The 19,870-nt window shown below is 35.4% G+C and overlaps 1 protein-coding gene across 5 annotated transcripts in view; it reads left to right on the forward strand.

Annotated features, from left to right (window-relative positions):
- The window catches only part of FER (FER tyrosine kinase), a 234,035-nt gene that overhangs the window by 10,661 nt on the left and 203,504 nt on the right, over positions 1-19,870 (forward strand). For 3 of the 5 annotated variants that reach the window (XM_074281925.1, XM_074281927.1, XM_074281929.1), the window contains exons 2-3: positions 5,824-5,948; positions 6,031-6,158. The gene's annotated coding sequence lies outside the window, so the exon portion shown is untranslated. The remainder of the gene's footprint in view (positions 1-5,823; positions 5,949-6,030; positions 6,159-19,870) is intronic. The other 2 variants (XM_074281926.1, XM_074281928.1) reach the window with 1 other exon arrangement.

A 19,870-nucleotide genomic window follows, 5' to 3' on the forward strand; every position in this document is an offset into this window, starting at 1 on the left:
GTCTGTTTAGAATTTTCCTCTGAATGCATGAAGAGAAGTCTTTTCCTTCAATATTTCTTTATAACTAGATTTAAATTTCTTTTTGTATTTTATAGTTTTGTATTTTGTTCAGTTCAGTATTTCTCATTTTGTGTATTTCTTTATTGGATTTATCTAAAACTGAAAGAGTGATTTTGAAGTCTCTTGTCTATTGTTGCTATCTATTTCTGGTTGTATCTCAGACCATTTTCTTTATGAATTTGGAAGCTAAAGCATTTGGGGCATCTAAATTTATTACTGGTACTGGTTTGTTATCTGTGGTTCCAATCAGCACAATATGGTTTCTTTATCACTTTTTACTTTTTGATTTTTATTGTTTTTTTTGTCAGCAAAATGGCAACACCTGCAGTTTTGGATTCAATTGGGTGGATAGAAAAAAAAATTCATCCCTTCATTTTATTTTATGTATATATATATATATATTTTAAAAATATATTTCCTGAAAGCAGAAAATTGTACAGGGTTGTTTTCTTATAAAATATCACTCTTTTTCATTTTATTGTACTCTTTAATCCATTCAGGTTTAAAGTTATGTGTTAGACTTATATTTTCTTCCATCTGTTTCTAATAATGGTTTTTTTTTGTTTGTTTGTTTAAATTTTTTTTCCTTTTGGTGTTGTAAATATAATCCTGTGTTTCCAGTTATGTTTATCTTAATCTTTTTTTAAGATGATCTTGTTCTCAACAGTTTTCTTTGCTTCACTTCAGATACCTTTCTGCCATTTGTTAATGTTTTTCCTTTTAGAATTTTACTTATTAGTTCCTTTTTCTTAACTTCTTTTATTAGATATATAATTCTTTCCTCCTTTTTTCCCCATCAGCCAAGTAGATTTTCTCTTTCTTTCTTCTTCAACCAGTTTTAGTCATTAGTTTAAATTTTTTTTTTTTTGGTGCCACGTTCAAAAAAGATTTTTCTCACTCTTCACTCATTTCATTTCATACTTTCTGTCCATTCAAGACTCTCATTCTTTGCAATTATCTTGTCACTATTTTCTCTCTTGTCTTATGTAATCAAAGCTTCTATACTTTCCCCACTAGATAGTTTTTTGGGTTACTGTCTTGCAGGGCTTACTGAGTAAACTTATCTTTTCCATTTTGCCTCATTTCCAGAACTATACCAGGCATTACAGGTATCAGAGAGGATACAGTGCATTGGTCCGACCCCTCCCCCCCAAATTCCTGATTGTGCACCCCATCACTGATCTGTCTTTTCCCCCCTATCTTTTTCCATGTTTCCTTGAAAATCTCCTCTTTGGGTCCTTACTCTCCCAAGTGCTACTTGCTTCCAGGAAATTTCCCCTCTGGGAGTTAATAACTAATAGACTAATAAAACACCAAATCCTCCAGGACACACCTAGTACATCTTCTAGTTTTCCATGAACAGATTAAATCTTTCTCACAAGAGCATTCATGTAGAATTTCCTCTTTTATCCAAAATAAGGCTTCTTTCCAAACTTCTAAACTTATATACTGCATCCTCCCTCTCTTTCCCTCACCCCCATTCCTGTCAACTCTTGTCATTTTAAAACCACAGAAGCTATCTTCTCATTGCTAACCCCTTACTTAACCTGATATGTTACATATTTCTCTCCTTTTATTCTCCTTCCTCACTTTCCTGTACCTTTTCATATTGTAATATAGCCCCACAAAAACAGAATGGCAGTAGAGTTTTTTGTCTATAATAATGTTGCATGTCTCCCTCCCACAAACTTTTGCTTTTATCTTTGTCATTGTGTACATTTAGAAAGAATTTTTTTTTTTTACTAGTCTCTGTTATTGTTGCTGTTGTGCTTGGCTCTGATATTTATTAACTCCTCCTGCATTTTTGTAGTTTGGGGTTTTTAAGATATTCTCTTCAGATCTAGTTTTCTTAATATGTTTCACACAGCTCTTTATTTTTGAATGTCCATCTAGTTTCATGTATGATTAAGATTAGATGTACAGGATTTGTTATTTCTTAATTGTATTGTTAAATTTAATCACTATGTGTCTGGAGTTTGTAGACTTACACCCTCCCCCCCCCCCCCCAGGTGATTTGCGAATTCTTCAGTTAGCTTTTTTTATCTCCTTTTGCATTTGGTCAATAGAACTTTTAAATGAGTTGGATTTTTTGTTCATTGGATTTTTTTTTCCCATTATACAAATTTCGCTTCTCCCCCAGTTCAAAGCAGCCTCTGTACCCTTGGCCTCCCTGTGTTGTGCCTGTATTGGGCTGAGTCCCTTCACTTCCTTTCCCCCCCAGCCTGATTGAGACAGACTTTTCCTGAAGTTCTTTCAAAATATCTTCTGCTGGAAATTTGTTACATTCCAAGTATTTGTGGGTTCTGTCTAAAACCCATTCAGAGGCTTGATCTAGTGTTGATCTGAGGGAAGCCAAGAAGAACTCGAAAGACCTATCTATTATCTACCATCTTGACTCTGCCCCCAATTTGTGAATTCTTTTAGTTAATATTTCATTTTCTTTTCTGTGTTCTATGTTTGGAAATTTTGGGTAATTCTTTTCTATTATTTCCTGTCTTATGGTTTTATGATTTCTTTGTACTTTAATGTCTTTGGAGACCTGTGATCCTTGGGTTACCTCTACATTTATCTTTTGAGATTAACAAGTTTTGCTTGCATAGAAAGAGCATGTTTTCTTTTAGTGTTTTTTGTTTTGGCTTCCCATCTGGACTGATCTTCACTTCTGTGTATTTGCATTCCTAAACTACTATTCTCTCTTGTTTATTTGGTGAGACTTACCATTTCAGATTCCAGTCCATCATTTTTACTGTGCAGCACATAAATTTCCTTTCATTCTCCTGAATTCAAGGCTGGTGCTCTATCCACTGCGCCACCTAGCTGCCCTCCTTTCATTGTCATATTTATTTTGGACTACTCAGAAGTAGTATCTTATGGTTTCATGCTCTCATCACATCTGCTTCAAGTGTTGGGTCATTTTCCTTTGATTTACAGTCTTCATAGATGCTTGATCCATTTACTGGATCTGTAGGCCATTCTATTGTTAAATATTTTCCCTGTTGGTTTTGATGTGGCTGACATATGATGTACCTGCTGTTACATTGGCTACAGCATTGGTAGGCACCAATTGGTATTTAGGGGGTTACTGGTACCAATATTTGGTACATTTGCTAAATATTGGGGCCCAGTTATGTGCCCACAATGGACATTCTCTTTGGCAAAAGATAGATTTATTTAGAAGAGGTTACAGACAAAATTAAGAGATACAACAGGAATACTAGGAATGGTAAATATGAAATAGTGTGGGAGAGCAAGAAAGTGATTTTAATAATTAATGATGGAAAAGACAAATTCCCTAATGGAACTTACAGTTACTCAGGAGAAGAAGAAAAGGAATACCCCATGAGGTTAGCAGGCTAAACCCTAAAAGGGATTAAGCACCCTAAAGGAGAGAGGCATTATAAGTCATGGTTGGGGGGAGGGGTTGAGAGGAGAGACACCATGAAAACATTGTGGGGGGTCAGAGGAGAGACACCACGTGGGGAGTTGTAGCCGGGAGCTGAGAAGAGAGACATGAGGCAGAGAGTCGTAATGACCGACTCAAGGAATTCAGCAAAGATGGCATGGGCCATAAGCAGATGTATAAGGGAAATTTAACCTTAGGGACATGACTGGGATTGCTTGGCTGGACATAGCAAGGTGGGGCAGCCCACGACCTCTCCAGAAAAGGGGACCACGTTGCTAACTGATCTTTGTCAGAGCCTTCTTCTGGCCTGCCTCAGGGAACAATTCCATCACTGCTCCCGTTTTTTCTCTGTCAGCTGCACCCAGCTACTGAGAACTTCTTCAGTTTATCTGCTTATGTTTAGTGTACTAGAATTTTGTTCTGAAATCTTTCATCATTTCAGTCTTTCCCTTCCACCTCATTCTTCCTCTTTGAGTTTCCCCATCCACTTTCTGACTATCCTCTGATCTGGTGGCTTCCCTGGGGATAGGATCTCAAAGCCTCTCAGACTTCTCCCATGCTGGGCAACAAACAGTTCTCTAGCCTAGGTCTCTTCCCAAAGAGACTTTTAGGTAGTCAGAACTGTCCCCAGCTGTATTATGGAGTCTTTTCTTCAGAGTTATTCTAGGGCCACCCTCCTTCCCCTTCCCCATGGTGTCTTATCCTGGGGTCGTATCCCACCCCTTTTGTTCCTTGTCTGTAGATCAGATAAGCTGCCACACTGGTGCTGGTGTGTGGTGAGCCTTCCAGAACTGCAGGGCTTATTGTCTCTTAGTATTGACTGTATAGATCTTTTCAGGCTCTGTGCTATAGTGTTGAGACCCTAGATTGGCTTTTGTTTTTTAAGGCTTGTATATGCACTGGCCATTTATCATGGCCAAGGCAAACTTCTGCAACATAGAACCAGCTGTATCCAAAGCTGTTGTGACCCTGGATATCTATAGCCGGAGTCAGGATAAGCAGAAGTCTTTATTCTTGGTCTTTTGGGGTCACAGGGGAATAAATATAGGAATCTCCACACCTCCTTTCTCTCTCGCCACTACCAAAGAATGATTCTGCTTGTCCTACTCCATCCTCTGATCTCTCTCACCCTTCTCTGTCCATTCCCACAGATGGAGCCAGTATAAAGTAATTGAGTAGGGTCATCCTCCAAGCATATGTTAATAGAGTATTGTCCAATTGGTAATTAGCCTTAAGTGCTAGGTTGTCCAAGTGCATCTTCTCAGGGTTTCAGCCCTTTACACAAAGCATTGGAGAGAAGGAGAGGGGTGAGGTGAGAGATGGCTTTGCTTTTAAGTCTGTGTCAGGTTATTGGGTCTGCTGGACTATCCTTTCTGATAGAGAGGTGGGGATTGGGGGTAATACTAAAAGGATTTTTTAAAATTTTAATTGAATTTGGAGTACCCTAGACAATGGAGACAGCTGAAATTGCTTTATCTTTGTCTTAATAATTTATGTTTTGCAGAGTTTTGAGAGGCCTTGACTTGAGAAAATTTCTCTTCTATCTTATTGTTCATGTGTTCCATTGATCCTTGTTGCACATTTTACCTTTTATATAATTTATATTCCAACTCACCTGGTCTGCTTGCTGACCTTAGGATATCATTCTGTTTTCAGTTTCTGAAAACAGCCTTTGCACAGACTCTCATATCTAGAATGTGCTTTATCCATATCTCCACCTTTCATAATCCCTAGCTCTCTTCACATCTTAGCTCAAGAGTCACTGTCTACATAAGGCCTTTCTTGATTCTCCTAGATGCTAATACATCCTTCTGTCAAAATTATCTTTTTACCTTGTATATATCTTTTTACTTTGTACTTTATCTGTATAAATGTTATTTCCTCTAATAAAGTATAAATTCTTTGAAGACAAGTTTTATTTCATTTCTGTCTTTGGATCCTAAATTTCTGGCATGTAGTATTAACTTAATGCTTATTTGAATAATAAATTGATAGAATACAGCAATTTTACTTCCTTATCTCTGGAATCTGTGACCCAAATTCACATTAGCTTTTTTGGTTGCCATATCTTATTTATGACTCACCTTGTAGTTTACTGATTCTCAGAAATTTTTTAGACAAATTATTGTCTAACAAGTATAAATGTATCCACTTTACCCTTTCCACAGGGGTCATGGTCAACCATCATTATAATTCTTTTTCCTTAAAGTTCTATGCCAGTGCCTCTTTATGGCATAGAGGTTTCCTTTGGGTTCTCCAGATTTATGCTGTTGTGGTATATACCCTGGCATATTCTATCTACTAAGTTAGAAAACTTTTAAGTATGAACATGGTGATGTCCTGTTTTCCTGTTGTCCAAGGACCACTCTAGCAATGTTTGGAGATGCTCATCACCAGAAGGTTGACCATCAGGGGATGAATTTGTTTTGGCCACAGCAAGTCATGAATGCCATCTACTAAGGCACAGAACTATTGACATATTGAAGTGAGTAAGCTATTAAGCCTATGTATGCCATTAACCCTCTTCAGGTTGATAAAGTCAAACTTTTAAAATATTTTTTTTTCAGCATATTTGAGATAGACCTATGACCATTTTCATCATTCTCTTCTGCAAGTTCTCCAAAATCTTAAAAGTGTGATGTCCCCAAATGGACCTGTCATTTTAATTGAGATCTGACTGTAAAAGACTAATAAGGTAAGATTGCTTTTTTCTTTATCTCACTTATATTACTTAAAATTATATTTTCAGTTTGAAATTGCAAAATATTTTTGGTTCAAGTTTATTTTATGCTATTTAGTAATCTTCATAGTCCAATTTTCTATTTCATTGTCTAGTTTATGTTTAGTCTCTGTGATTTTAAAAATTGTGTTTTAGTTCTTTTAAGGACTATTCAGCCATGTGGTTTTTATTTTATTTAGGTCACATTATTCTTCTGTCAATATTGTTTAGATTTTAAATACTGCTGTTACATATTGCATTTTGTTAATATTACTTAAACATTCAAATTGATTTAATCTCATTGGATTTATACATTGTCTTCAATAATTCAGGTTTTAACTTATCCATACTTGCCCATTTGTGCAGCCCTTGACCTTATCCTACACAGAGGGTAGGCTCAGCATGCTAGTACACCGAACAGTTGGTCACATTGCAAGAACAATATAAAACAGGTGGACAGCTTAAATCCTCTACTAGTATGGTAATAGTAAGAGTTAAGTTCACCTTTTATTCATTATTTTTACACTACGACTAGCTGTTTGGAATAAGCTTAACACCAACACTTTGTTAGTTCAGGGTTGATACTGGGACAAAATTCAGCATTTGCAAATAATTAGCAAATAGTTAAGAAAAGGAAGCTTAGTTTGCCCTAACTCAGCAAAGATATGAAGCAGAGATATATGGCACTTAGTTTATCTTGACTTGTTCTCTCCTCGTTCTGTCTCTTTCCATATGGAAATACGTTTGGTTAATTGGGCAGAGTATGTTGATTCCTGCTTTCTACAGAAATCTTTCTAATTAATTGGAGGGACCTTGACTTCCTTTGGGTGATACTTTTTAAGAACTTTAGATGATTAGAAAGCTGTTCCAAGAGGGGCAGGGACCAAGCAAGTTGTAAGGATTGGAAAGATAGCTTTGCTTTTTAGGGAAAACTAATTTTTATTTCTGGGATACATCTTTTTCACTCATGCATTGCTCATTCCTACCTAGTGATTCCCAAATTATCCTTTAATTAACATTATTATTATATTATTGTGAATAATAATAATAATAATAATAAAGTCAATATCATATCTAAATTATATATATGTATATATGTACACACACATATACACACTTAAAACATAGTATCTACTTAAAGAAAAGTTAATCAAATTAGAGGGATAAATACTTAAACTACAGTAGTGGAAGAATCTTAATGTATCCATTCCAGATGATAAATCTAATCAAAAGCTAACCAAGAAAGAAGTTAAAGATCTTAACAGAAGTTTACAGAAATCAATAAAGGATATTCCCCCCCCCCTCTCTCCTTTCCTTCCTCCCTTCCTCTCTTTTCCCCTCCTTCCCTCTTTCTCTCTCTCTCCCCATCTTTGTCTCTCTCTCCCTCCCCCCCCATCTCTGTCTCTCTCTCTTTCTCTCTCTTGTCTCTCTCTCTGTCTCCTCCTTCCCCAGTTTATTTCCTAATCATTGGCCACATTTTGAGAAAAACAAGTAATAGAAACATGTAGCAGGACCCAAGCTTCCTGGCATTCTATCTACTAGAACCCAAGTGGCTTGAACCTGGATGTGTGGTTACCCATGTCCTATTTACCACAATCTAAGCTTTCTGCACCTGTATTGATGTGCAACAACTTCTTTTTATTCCCCTGTTCCTAACTATAAATAGAGGTCCTGCTGGGGCCCACTGCACTGAGTTTAGAATTCACAAGCTGGTTTAAAGTTCACATCAGCTATAGATAGATGCCTTGAGTTTCTTCTCTTGAGAACTATTTTTGATTATTTATAACCTGGGGAATAGCTTTTTTTCTTATAAGTGAATTGATTCTTTCTATGTCTTAGAATAAAATTTTTTCAGAGAAATTTAATGCAAAAGTTTTCCCCCAATTCTTTTTTTTAACCTTAATTTTATTGGATTTATTTGTTCAAAAATTATTAATTTTATGTAACCAAAAATATTGATTTTTCTTTATTGTTACCTTTCGACATCCTTATTTGATCATGAACTTTTCTTCTATCCATAGCTCTTAATAGGTACTTTGTTTTACTTTCTCTAACTTGTTTATGATTTGACCTTTTATATCTAGATCATGTATCTATGTTGAGATTATCTTGATATAAAGTGTGAGACGGTGTTCTAATTTCTTCTGTGCTACTTTTAAATTTTCTCCAGTTTTTTTTTTTTTTTTTTTTAATACAATACTGAATTCTTGTCTCAGCAGCTGGATTTTTTTTTATTATATACTAGGTTAGTATATAGGTTTGCTTACCTGTGTTGTTTAGCTAATCTTTTCATTATCATGTTCTTTAATTTTTAACCAGTATGCAAGGGGAGGAAGGATGGAATTATTGCTTTCTAATATATTTGAGATGTAACACTGCTAGGCTCTTTTTATTTCTATTTCTATTCATTTTTTTACCCTTCAGATTATCCTTTTTTTTCTCTACAAGAATTTTGTCATTGTATTTTCTAATTCTGTTAGTTGTTTAATTGGTATGGCATTGAATAAGTAAATTAATTTAGGTAGTGGGTTTTTTTTTAAAATATACTTATCTTACCTGTAAACTATTAATATTTTCCCAAGTAATTAGGTCTCTTTTTATTTTTGTAAACAGTTTTTCATGATTGTAGTTATAGATAGTTCTCTCTTTATATAATTTCACATTACATAAATTTGCAAAGAATTCTGAAAGAAATCCTCATTCCTGAAAAAACACCTATGGGTATTTTGTGTCGTAGTGGGAACCAGGCTTTGAATTAAAAAACTCATTTTCAAAACCAGCCTTACTAGCTGTGTGAACCAGGGCAAGTCATTTAACTCTGTTTGCCTGTGTTCCTCAAGTGCAAAATGAGGTGGAGAAAGAAATAGTAAACTACTTCAGTATCTTTGCCAAGAAAATGCTAAAATAGGGTCATGAAGCATTGGAAGCAACTGAAACAACTAAACAGAAACAAAAAAGTTTATGTTAACTTTTATGTCCTTTACTGTGCACTTTCTCTCTGTTCCTGCCTCTTGGCTCAGAGATCTGCAGCCTCTCAAGTGAAGGCAAGAGACACTACTTCCATTGTAATGTGGAACTAAGAAGACGACTTTTGTCCCATTCTGCCTGCCTGCTTGCCAGTGTGTCTGGACCCTGCATATGTTTTCTGTCTATCTGCACTCAGTTACCATGTGTCTGTCCTTGGACTCATATATCAGCCCTCTCCTATCTGTGTCTGTGTCTAGCCTCCACATTTCTGTGTCCTTTGTATTCTTCCTCTTGGTTCTAGCCAGGCCCCATATGGCTGATCGGGGGCCTTCTGTGTTTCTCTTTCCCTCTCTGTCCATGTGTCTTTGAATTATGTGCCAATCCCCTCCCTCCATGGGAGTATTGGGTTCCTTACTGCCTGCCTCTCTCCTTACTTTCCTCCTGTTTCCAAATCTTCATTATGTAAAAATCTACTTTAAGTAGAGATCTGCTGAATGATCTCCTTAAGTAAAGCCAAGAACTGCCTGTGTATTGTTCTTGTGTATATCTTGGTAGGTAGATTCCCGAATATTTTATATCTGTAGTAATTTTAAATAGAATTTCTTTTTCTATCTCTTGTTGAATTTTGTTAGCAATATGTAGAAGTACTAACAATTTATTTTATATCCTGAAATTTTGTTGAAGTCATTGTTAGTTAACTTTTTTAGTTTTTAGTTTTAGGGTTCTTTATATATGCCATTATGTCATTTGAAAATAGTGATAATTTTTATTTTTCTTTAATTATGCATATTACTTAAATTTCTTTTTTGTTTTGTTGCTATAGTTGTCATTTTTTTTTTTTTTTTTTTTTTTTTTTTAGTACTATGCCAAATAGACGAGGTAATAATAGACATCATTGTTTCATCCCTGATCAGGTGACTTTAACCAGGTTGGATAGGTACTTAAATGCAAGGCCTCTGAACCAACACTCTTTTCACTGTATACCCTGCCTTCTAAGAAATTGCTGTGGTCAAAAGAATTAATTACCTTGTGGTTAACTTTTTGGTCATGAGCCTCCCTTATTTTAATTGGTTTAAACTTTGTATGAAAGACACTTTAGCTACATAGTCAAAACTTGGTCAAAGATCCAAGAAGTTGTACTGTTAGTGTAACCTTCAAGAAGACGGGGTAACTTCTGTGACATGATGAAGCTCTGGAATTTAGTGGCTATGGTTTAAGATGGACACAGACAAATTGGAGAGTGTCCAGAGGAGGGCAACCTCCTTCAATCATGAAAAGGACCTGAGGCTATATCATATGAGCTTCAGGTGAAAGAACTAGACTTGGTTAGCTTGAAGAAGAGAAGAGGCAGAGGGATGGTGATTGATAGATGTCTTCAGGTATTTGAAGAGACTGTCATGCAGAAGAGGCACTGGACTTGTTAAATTTAGCCCTTGAGAGTAGAACTAGGAGCAACAGTTAGATATTGGAAAGAAGCAAAATTTAGCTTGTCAGGAAAATTTTCTTAACTATTGGAACTCTAAAAGCAGAATGGGCTTGCATGAGAGATAATGGGTTCTCCTTTTTTGTACATCCAAAAGTCTAAGATGGCTGATCATTTGTTGTGCTATACTGGGAATTCCTTTAGTGAAAGGGTTGGATTAGATAGCTGGTCTAATCCCTTTCAATTCTTACTTGCTTTAGCTGTCTTTCATGGTTGAAATATGTGAGTATATGTGTTTACTTAAGCTTTTCTTAGTATTGTGTCTTGTTGCTTGGAAACTATTCAGATCCAGCTTTCCTGAACCAGATCCTTTCTTCTAAACTGTATTTTCTTTTGAATACATTTTTAAAAAAATATTTAGCAAGAGATGATGACAGCTTTGATATTAGTTTTTGTTTTACAATTTATCTAAATTGTTCATACAAATTCACATCCAAAAGGTTTCTGAAAGATGAAGTTAACTGCCTTCTACTCTTGTGTTTTTTCATTGTTTATCTCCTCTTCATAGAGCCACTCCCATAAAGATTCAGTTTGAGCATCATCTTCTGCATGAAGCCTTTCCTGATTCCTTCATTTGCTAGTCTCTTTCTTCCCAAGTCACCTTATATTTAACTACTTTGTATAGGTTTGACTTAGTCATTTTATATTCATGATATTTCTATATATGCTTGTTGCTGTCATTAGAATGGAAGTTTTTTTTGTGAATAGGAATTGTTTTTATTCTTTATTCTTGTATTTCCAGAATGTCTACTTACATTCTAACAAGAGCAACAAGCACATTTAGGAATAGGGGCTCTATGAAAAAGTGCTTGTTTCCTTGCCAATGCAAATCTCTCTACATTCATAAGTCATCCAGTTTCATCCTGTCATCTCCAGCAGATTACTATAATCTTCACTCACTACTCTTGTATTTGACGGAAAGTAGAGTCTGGAAGAGAATCTGTTTCAAGAACGCAGGCTTTGAATAGCCTCCAAGCCACAAGACACAATGCCTAACTAAGAAAAAGTAGTAAACACATTCACTCACCATATGAGAAAGGTATTTAAGGTTTCTTGTCACCTTCCTTCAGGGGACACATTGAGCCCAGCAGAAGATAGAAGGCAAGGAACATAGAGGAATGTTTAGCTCCTTTTCTCTTTGGCTATGAGGCAGGAACACAAAGTGGTAGACTGTAGTTATCCATATTGCATATGAAAAGCCACATTTTTCTTGCCATGGAAACCCTCTCTATATGTACAAGTCATCCAATTCCATCCTGTCTTTTCAAGCAGATTACTATCAGCTTCACTCACTAATTTTTAATCTTTCCCTGCCTACCAGTCTCTCCTCCATCATTAAAACAACTTGTGTTATATCATCCCTTTTTTTCCTTTTTGCATCTAAATTCCTAGAAAAGCAATGTACAATTGGTGCTTCTACTTCTTTTTCTATTTTCTTAACTCTGCATCCTGACTTCCCAACTGAAATTTTTCTTTCCAAAGTTGCTAATGACCTAATAGCCAAATTGAATAGCATTTAAAAAATTCTCATTCTTGACCTCTCTGCAGCCTTTGACACTGTGGATCATGCTTTGTTTGTTTGCTTGTTTGTTTGTTTATTTTTATTATTTTTGTGTGTGACATCTACTACCTTTCTCAATTTTCCCACCCCAAAATTTTAATCAACAATGCTCTTCCCTTGAGCCCTGTGGAATGCCTATTGCACAGGCAATAAACCATCTTAAATTTTTTTCTGTTCCCAATCCTTCCATCTACTTTACCTATTAGGGAAACTTGGCTCCCTTCAGATGAAACCATCCTAGTATTGGCTATAGTTTCACTCATTCTTCTTGTTTCAGTAGTTGAATACTCTTTGCTCTCTATTGCCACTTCGTAGCTCTCTTCCTACATTCATCATTCAGTAATCTCTCTTCTTTTGAGGTTCATGCTATTGATAGCTGCCATCCAGTCAATATCCTGGTGGGTGTTGTCTACAAATTCCCAAGTCATTCCCCTTCCTTATGAATTTTAGTACCTATTTCAGCACTTTTCTCTCTTCCCCTACTTCTGTTCTCATTTTAGGGGACTTCAACATGCATATTAACTCTCTCTCAAATACCTTAACCATTCAGTTACTCAAACTACTCAGTCACCCAAAGATGTACCACTTCTGTGTTTAAGAATGTTGAATAAACTTACCTGATTTCTCGCTTTTCACCTTTACTTCTGTTTTTGCTTACAAAATTTATATATAGAGCTTTGTCTATACCATGACCTCCAGTCCCTTGACCCCTTAGTTCTCTCCTAGACGGTCTTCCTTATATTAGTCACTCTTTCCTCTTTTCCCCATTTTGACCTGTTCATATATTAATTCAGTTTTTATACTGTCCTCTTGAATCCCATGCCCCCTTATCATTTTGCCAAGCTCTCAATCTGGGATCATTCTCATAGTTTACTACCTTCACTCCTGCACATATGATGTACACAATTGTTCTGACTAGATTTATTATGAATTTATATTATGGAGACAATCACACAATTGTTCTGACTAAATTTATTATGAATTTATATTATGGAGCTTTACCTGGGCCCTCATTGCTGCTAGACAGTCTTTCTCTATCTGTCCTATCATCTCTCTGTCCTACTATTCATAGCAACTCTTCTAAACCTTTTCATTGCCCTTCAAATCTCATATGTTTTCCTCTCTTCTTACCCTCTCAGCTGAGGGTATTTTACAGAAAAAATAGAGGCTGTTTACTATGAGTTCCCTTTTCTCCTTTTTTCCTAATCTCCTGTCACTCAGATGCCTTCTGCTATTATGTCCTCCTTAACCCCATCTCACATGAAGTGATTCCACTCCATCTTGTCTCCTTCAACATTGTCCCCCTCTGTCATCCCTCCTCTATCATTTATTTTTAATCTCTGTCTACTGGCTTGTTCCCTACTGCCAATAAACATTGCTATGTTTCTTTCCATTATAAGTAAACATTTACTTCATCCTTCCATTCCCAATAACTATGTCCCTAAAGCTCTTCTGCCCTTTGTAGCTAACCTCTTCAAAATAGCCATTTTTTTCCCTCTCTTCTCTCACTCTCCTTTTTTTTTTTTTTTAAATTATTATAGCTTTTTATTTACTAGATATATGCATGGGTAATTTTTCAGCATTGACAAAACCTTTTCTTCCAATTTTTCCCCTCCTTCCCCCTACCTCCTCCCCCAGATGGCAGGTAGACCAATACATGTTAAATATGTTAAATTTAGTGTATGTTAAGTACAATATATGTATATATGTCCATACAGTTATTTTGCTGTAAAAAAAGAATTGGACTTTGAAATAGTTTCACTCTCCTCTTAACCCCTTACAATCCTACCTCTAACATTATTCCACCAAAACTATTCTCTCCAAAAATACCAGTGATCTTTTAGTTTCCAAATCTAATGTCCTTTTCTCAGTTCTCATCTCTTTGTTCTCTCGTAATCTTCAGTACTGTTGATCACCCTCTTCTTAATATTCTCTTCTCTCTAGGATTTTAAAATCTCACCATATCATGTTTTTTCCTCTTAACTATTTAATTTCTCCATCTATTTTGCTGTATTTTATCCATATTTCTTCTTTTAATCATAGGTGTCTGTCAGGATTCTGTCCTAGTCTTTCTTCTTTTTTTCCTCTGTACTATTTCATTTGGATTTCATTACATTTTAATGCTGATGATTCACAGATTTACCTATCCTGTCTCAGGTTCTCTTCTGACTTCCAATCTCCCCTATACAATTGCCTTTTAGACATCTTGAACTGAATGTCTGTTAGAGATCTTAAACTGAGCATGTCCAAAACTGAGCTCATTCTCTTTCCTTCTAAACCTTCTCTTCTTTCTAGCTTCCATTTTACTGTTGAGAGAAAAATCATCTTCCCAGTCTCACAACTGATATTTTTGACTCATCATTATATCTATCAATTTCACTGTTACAACATCTTTTGTTCCTATCTTTCCCTTGACACTGCTACCACACTTGTACATGCTTGCATTAGCTCATACCTGGATTAATAGTCTGCTGGTGAATTTGTCTGCTTCAGGTCTCTCTTTATTCAGATTCATTGTCCATTTAACTATCAGACTGATTTTTTGAAAGAATAGGACCAACTCTGTCACCCCACTGATCAGTAAGCTTCAGGGAATCCATATTGCATTAGAATCAGATATAATATTTTGTCTTTGGCATAGAAAGAACTTCATAACCCATCCTCATCCTGTCTTTCTAGTCTTCTCAGTCCTTGTCATCTGCTCTTTGATGCAGTGATGCCGGCATCATGACTGTTTCACTAACATCTTTTGTTTCTGAGCTTTTTTACTGAGCTTTTTTCTTTGGCTCCCATGCCTGGAACTTTTGACCTATTTGTTTCTTGTCTTCCTTTAAGTTTCAACTGAAATGCCATCTTTTATAGCAAGGCTTCTCAGTTCCTACTTATCCTGTATATAACTTGTTTCTATATATTGGTTTGCTTTTCTTCATTATTAGTTTAGGATATATATATATTTTTTTACCCAATTAATCATATGTGACCCTTCATTACCCCATTTGGAGCTTTTTTGGCAAAGATAGGAGTAGTTTGCCATTTCCTTCTCCAGTTCCTTGAAGGCAAGAGCTGCCTTTTGTTTCCTTTTGTATCCCTACCACTTGACACCATGCCTAAGCACATACATAGTAATTGCTTCGTAAATGGTTATTGATTAAGTTAAAGACTGATTGATTAAGAGGGTATCTGAATAATATAATTTGAGGAAAAGGGGAAAAGATGTAACTCTCAGTAAGTAGCCTCAAATTTTTCAGTAAAGTATGAAGCAAAGTTTTCAGCTGAGAGATTGAAAGAAGAGCCAGGAGAGTTTTGAAGAGGAATAAAAAAGGTTAGAAAAGAAGAGTAAACTTATTGGGGAGATAGAATTTTCCTAGTTACATGTAAGGCCCAGTTGAGATCATATAGCCTTAAATTGTAATGAAACTAGTCAACATGATTGCCTGATTTTTGCCAGCTTTATTTACTATCATGTGCATGGGAGTAAAGGTAGCAGATGGGAATAGTCCATGATATGAGATAAATGAAAGGATGAGGGAGTAAAGGATTCCAGAGAAGAGGATAGTTCAGAACTGAACTGAATGAGTGACCATAATAAACACATTTTCTGAAAAATGTGAGAAGGGTCCCTTCTCTATTGTAGCTGCAAACTCTGGTGTGCTAGTGCTCTTTTTCATCCTGGAACTGCCAGTTAGTATTGTGACCTAGATCTGAGTAGAGCGAAGCAAGAGTCCTGCCTCGCAAAGAGTCTCTTACAATCTCCTTCTGACCAAATTTTTGACCCCCTTATTGTCTGTGGACTGAGTCCTCTGGAAGCAGCTACTGCTACTGCTGATCCTCAGGCCTGTTCCTGATTTGCTGAGGCTGGCACCGAGTCTGTGTTGGTGGGGCCTTTCATAGACTATATTCCACTCTCACCCAGGTGTTACAGACCTTTCCTGCTGACCTTCTATGATGTGTTTGGGTGGCAAATTATTTCACTCTGTCTTTTTTGTGCATTATGCTGCTCCTGGAATTGTTTAATTATAATATTTAAAGGTATTCAGAAGGGTTCTGCGGAGAACCAGGAAAATCCCTGACTTTTCTTTGCCATTTTGGTCCTGCCCTTTAAAATAAAATTTTAAAAAATTATTTTTACAAAATCATTGTTAACCAATGTAGAAACTAAATATTGGCTTTGTTGAATACTTTGTGGTACAGAAAATTGCTTGTCTACATTTTAAAAAAATTGTTAATACTTTTTTACACTGAAATCTTATCCTTTTATCTGTCCTTTTCTCATAATACTTTGTGTTCACAGAGACTTTGAGTCCTTTAAAGACTCAGTTCTTTCCTAGGACATAACTGCATGTACTAGCTATGCTCGCCTCTCTTTTCTATTTTGACCTCTGTGAATAAGTTCTGTAGCTGATTCCCTTTTTCTTCCACTGATCATGCTTTGATATACCCAGCTTTAGATTACTTCTGTCCTTCACAGCTACAACTGGAGAAAGTCAGAAAATCATACTCACTGGGCCCACTAACTAATTTATTTTCTGAAATCTCATCTGGGCTCTTATAACAAGGTAATCTTATACCCCCTTAATCAGTTTACTCTTCCACTTTTCACAGCTGCTATTGTAAACTTTAAAAAAAATCTTTCCTGAAGACTTTTTTTTTCTATTTGCCAACTGTATTTTATTTTTATAATAGCTTTTTGTTTTTCCAAATATATGCAAAGATAGTTTTCAACATTCATCTTTGCTTTTCTCCCTCCTCTTTCCTTCTCCCCCTCTCCCCCATTTCCTTCAGACTTTGATGATACTCTTTTCCACTCTCTAGGCTAAGGAGATTGCTCATAATTCACAGAAAAAATGAAACCATCTCACTTGCACCTTCTTTCACCTAATTCACAAGCCTCACTCCAGTCTATTTTCCACTGCACTGTTAGATAAATCTTCTTAAAGCATATGTCTGACCATATTACCCTCCTATTCAGTAAAATGCAGTGGCTTTCTGTTGCCTCTGTCAAATATTAAATCCCTTGCTTTTAAAGACTAAAGATTTTTCTTATACCTTGTTCCTTAAAATGCACTCTGTGATGCAGGCACCTTAGCTTTTTTGCTGCTTCTTGCACAGTAGATGCTAACTCTTCACTAAAAGCATTTTCTTTGGCTTTCTGCCCTATTCCCTTCCCTCTGGCAGGCCTGTAGTGTTCTGTCCTCATTTCTGCTTCCTGGCTTTCTTCAAATCACAGCCAACATCCCACTTTTTTGCATGAAGCTTTTCCTGTATATCGTTTATCTTTCTGTATGTCTTTTATCTTAAAAAGAAACTATATGAATATAAGACTAATGTTGATTTATATTCATAAAAGATATGATGTAGATGGAGGTCAAAGAAATACTGAATTTGGAATCCGGGACCTCAGAAATGTATGTGTGTGTGTGTGTGTATAAATATAAACCAAATTATTTCTCATATTAATTTCTATTATATATAGATAAAACAAATTATTTCTCATATACATTTCCATTATAAAGTGCTTTTTAAAAATTTCTTCAGTGAGAGAAAAATCTTGATGTTCCCAAAATTGATGTTACTTTGTTTTTAATTTGATTATTAATTACTCTTTATGTTCAGAGCACTGTGTTAAATGCTGAGAATAGTACAAAATTTAGTTGTTATAGTTTCTATACTATAGTGTCTACTATAGCTTCTGTAGTTTTTGGACTTTAAAATCAAGTGCATATATGATGCATATACAAGAAACGATAATATAAAGTAGTACATGTTAAATGCATGATAGAGATACAGAATACTTTGTAAGGTCTGGGGAGAGGGAAGTATTGTTATTATTTAGAAGAAGGATTACGGAAGATTTCTAGGAAAAATATCAATATTTTAAGTGAATAAGAATCCAAGAGGTGATGGGGCCAGAGCAGGCAGTCTTTTCACCATCAATGAAGTAAAATAATTTAAAAACAAAAAGTCTTCAGTAGAAAATGTGATAACTATCAGATTCTTTTGATGAGGCCTAAATGGGAAAAGCCTATTCTTTAGATGTTCTATATATTTCAGTTGCATAAATGTGCTACATCTCTATTTATAGAATGCTGGTAGCAAAAATATATTGTTGATGAATAAACATAAAGTTCTTTTTAGAACTTGAACTTAGAGTTTCAGAAAATCCAGCAGTATTAAAATTTTTTCTTGAATATTTATGTCACTCTTTGGAAGTGTAGTATTTAGAACATTTTTTAGAGTTAAAAAGGAATAAACATTTATCTATATAATGCCTATTAAAAGACAGGTACTGTGCTATCCATTTGTTTTTATTAATATCTCATTTGTTAAACTGAGTTTGAATCTTGCTTTATTCACTTAAGTATGTAACGCTGATGAATCACTTAACCTTTCTCAGATTCAACAAATAAAAGCTGTAGGATTTGTTAGTATAAAAGTTATTTATATCTGTTCATAAAGTCTTCCTAAGCTTATGTAACAAGAACAAAGAAGAGAATCCTTCGGAAAACAATTTGGGATTATGCTAGAAAAATTGCATGCTTTTTGACATCTCATTTCTACTACAGGGCATATATCCTAATGAATTTAAAGATTAAACATAAAATAGAAGAATAGCTAAACACATTATGGTATATGAATATAACAAAATGTTACCATGCCTTAAGAAATGACAAAAATGAAACAAGGTTGCCCACTATCACCATTACTATTCAATATAGTACTAGAAACGCTAGCCTCGGCAATAAGAGCCGAGAAAGAGATTCAAGGAATTAGAGTAGGAAATGAGGAAATTAAACTGTCACTTTTTGCAGATGACATGATGGTATACTTAGAGAACCCCAAAGACTCTGCTAAAAAGCTACTAGAAATAATTCAAAATTTCAGCAAAGTGGCAGGATACAAAATAAATCCACATAAATCCTCGGCATTTTTATATATCACTAACAAAATGCAACAGCAAGAGATACAAAGAGAAATTCCATTCCAAACAAATGTTGAGAGTATAAAGTATTTGGGAATCCATCTACCAAAGAAAAGTCAGGAATTATATGAGAAAAATTACAAAACACTTGCCACAAAAATAAAATCAGATTTAAATAATTGGAAAGACATTCAGTGCTCTTGGATAGGCCGAGCGAATATAATAAAGATGACAATACTCCCCAAACTAATCTATTTATTTAGTGCTATACCAATCAGACTCCCAAGAAACTATTTCAATGACCTAGAAAAAATAACAACAAAATTCATATGGAAGAATAAAAGGTCGAGAATTGCAAGGGAACTAATGAAAAAAAACTCAGAGGAAGGTAGTCTAAGTGTACCTGATCTAAAGCTATATTATATAGCAGCAGTCACCAAAACCATTTGGTATTGGCTAAGAAATAGACCGGTAGATCAGTGGAACAGATTAGATACAAAGGACAAAAAAGGGTACATCTATAGCAATCTAATCTTTGACAAACCCAAAGGTACCAACATTAGGGATAAAAATTCATTATTCGGAAAAAACTGTTGGGAAAACTGGAAATTAGTATGGCAGAAATTAGATATGGATCCACACTTAACACCATATACCAAGATAAGATCGAAATGGGTCCATGATTTAGGCATAAAGAGGGAGATAATAAATAGATTAGAGGAACAGAGGATAATCTACCTCTCAGACTTGTGGAGGAG

The sequence above is a fragment of the Sminthopsis crassicaudata genome, chromosome 1 (assembly GCF_048593235.1).
Source record: "Sminthopsis crassicaudata isolate SCR6 chromosome 1, ASM4859323v1, whole genome shotgun sequence".
In the NCBI taxonomy this organism is placed as follows: Eukaryota; Metazoa; Chordata; class Mammalia; order Dasyuromorphia; family Dasyuridae; genus Sminthopsis; species Sminthopsis crassicaudata.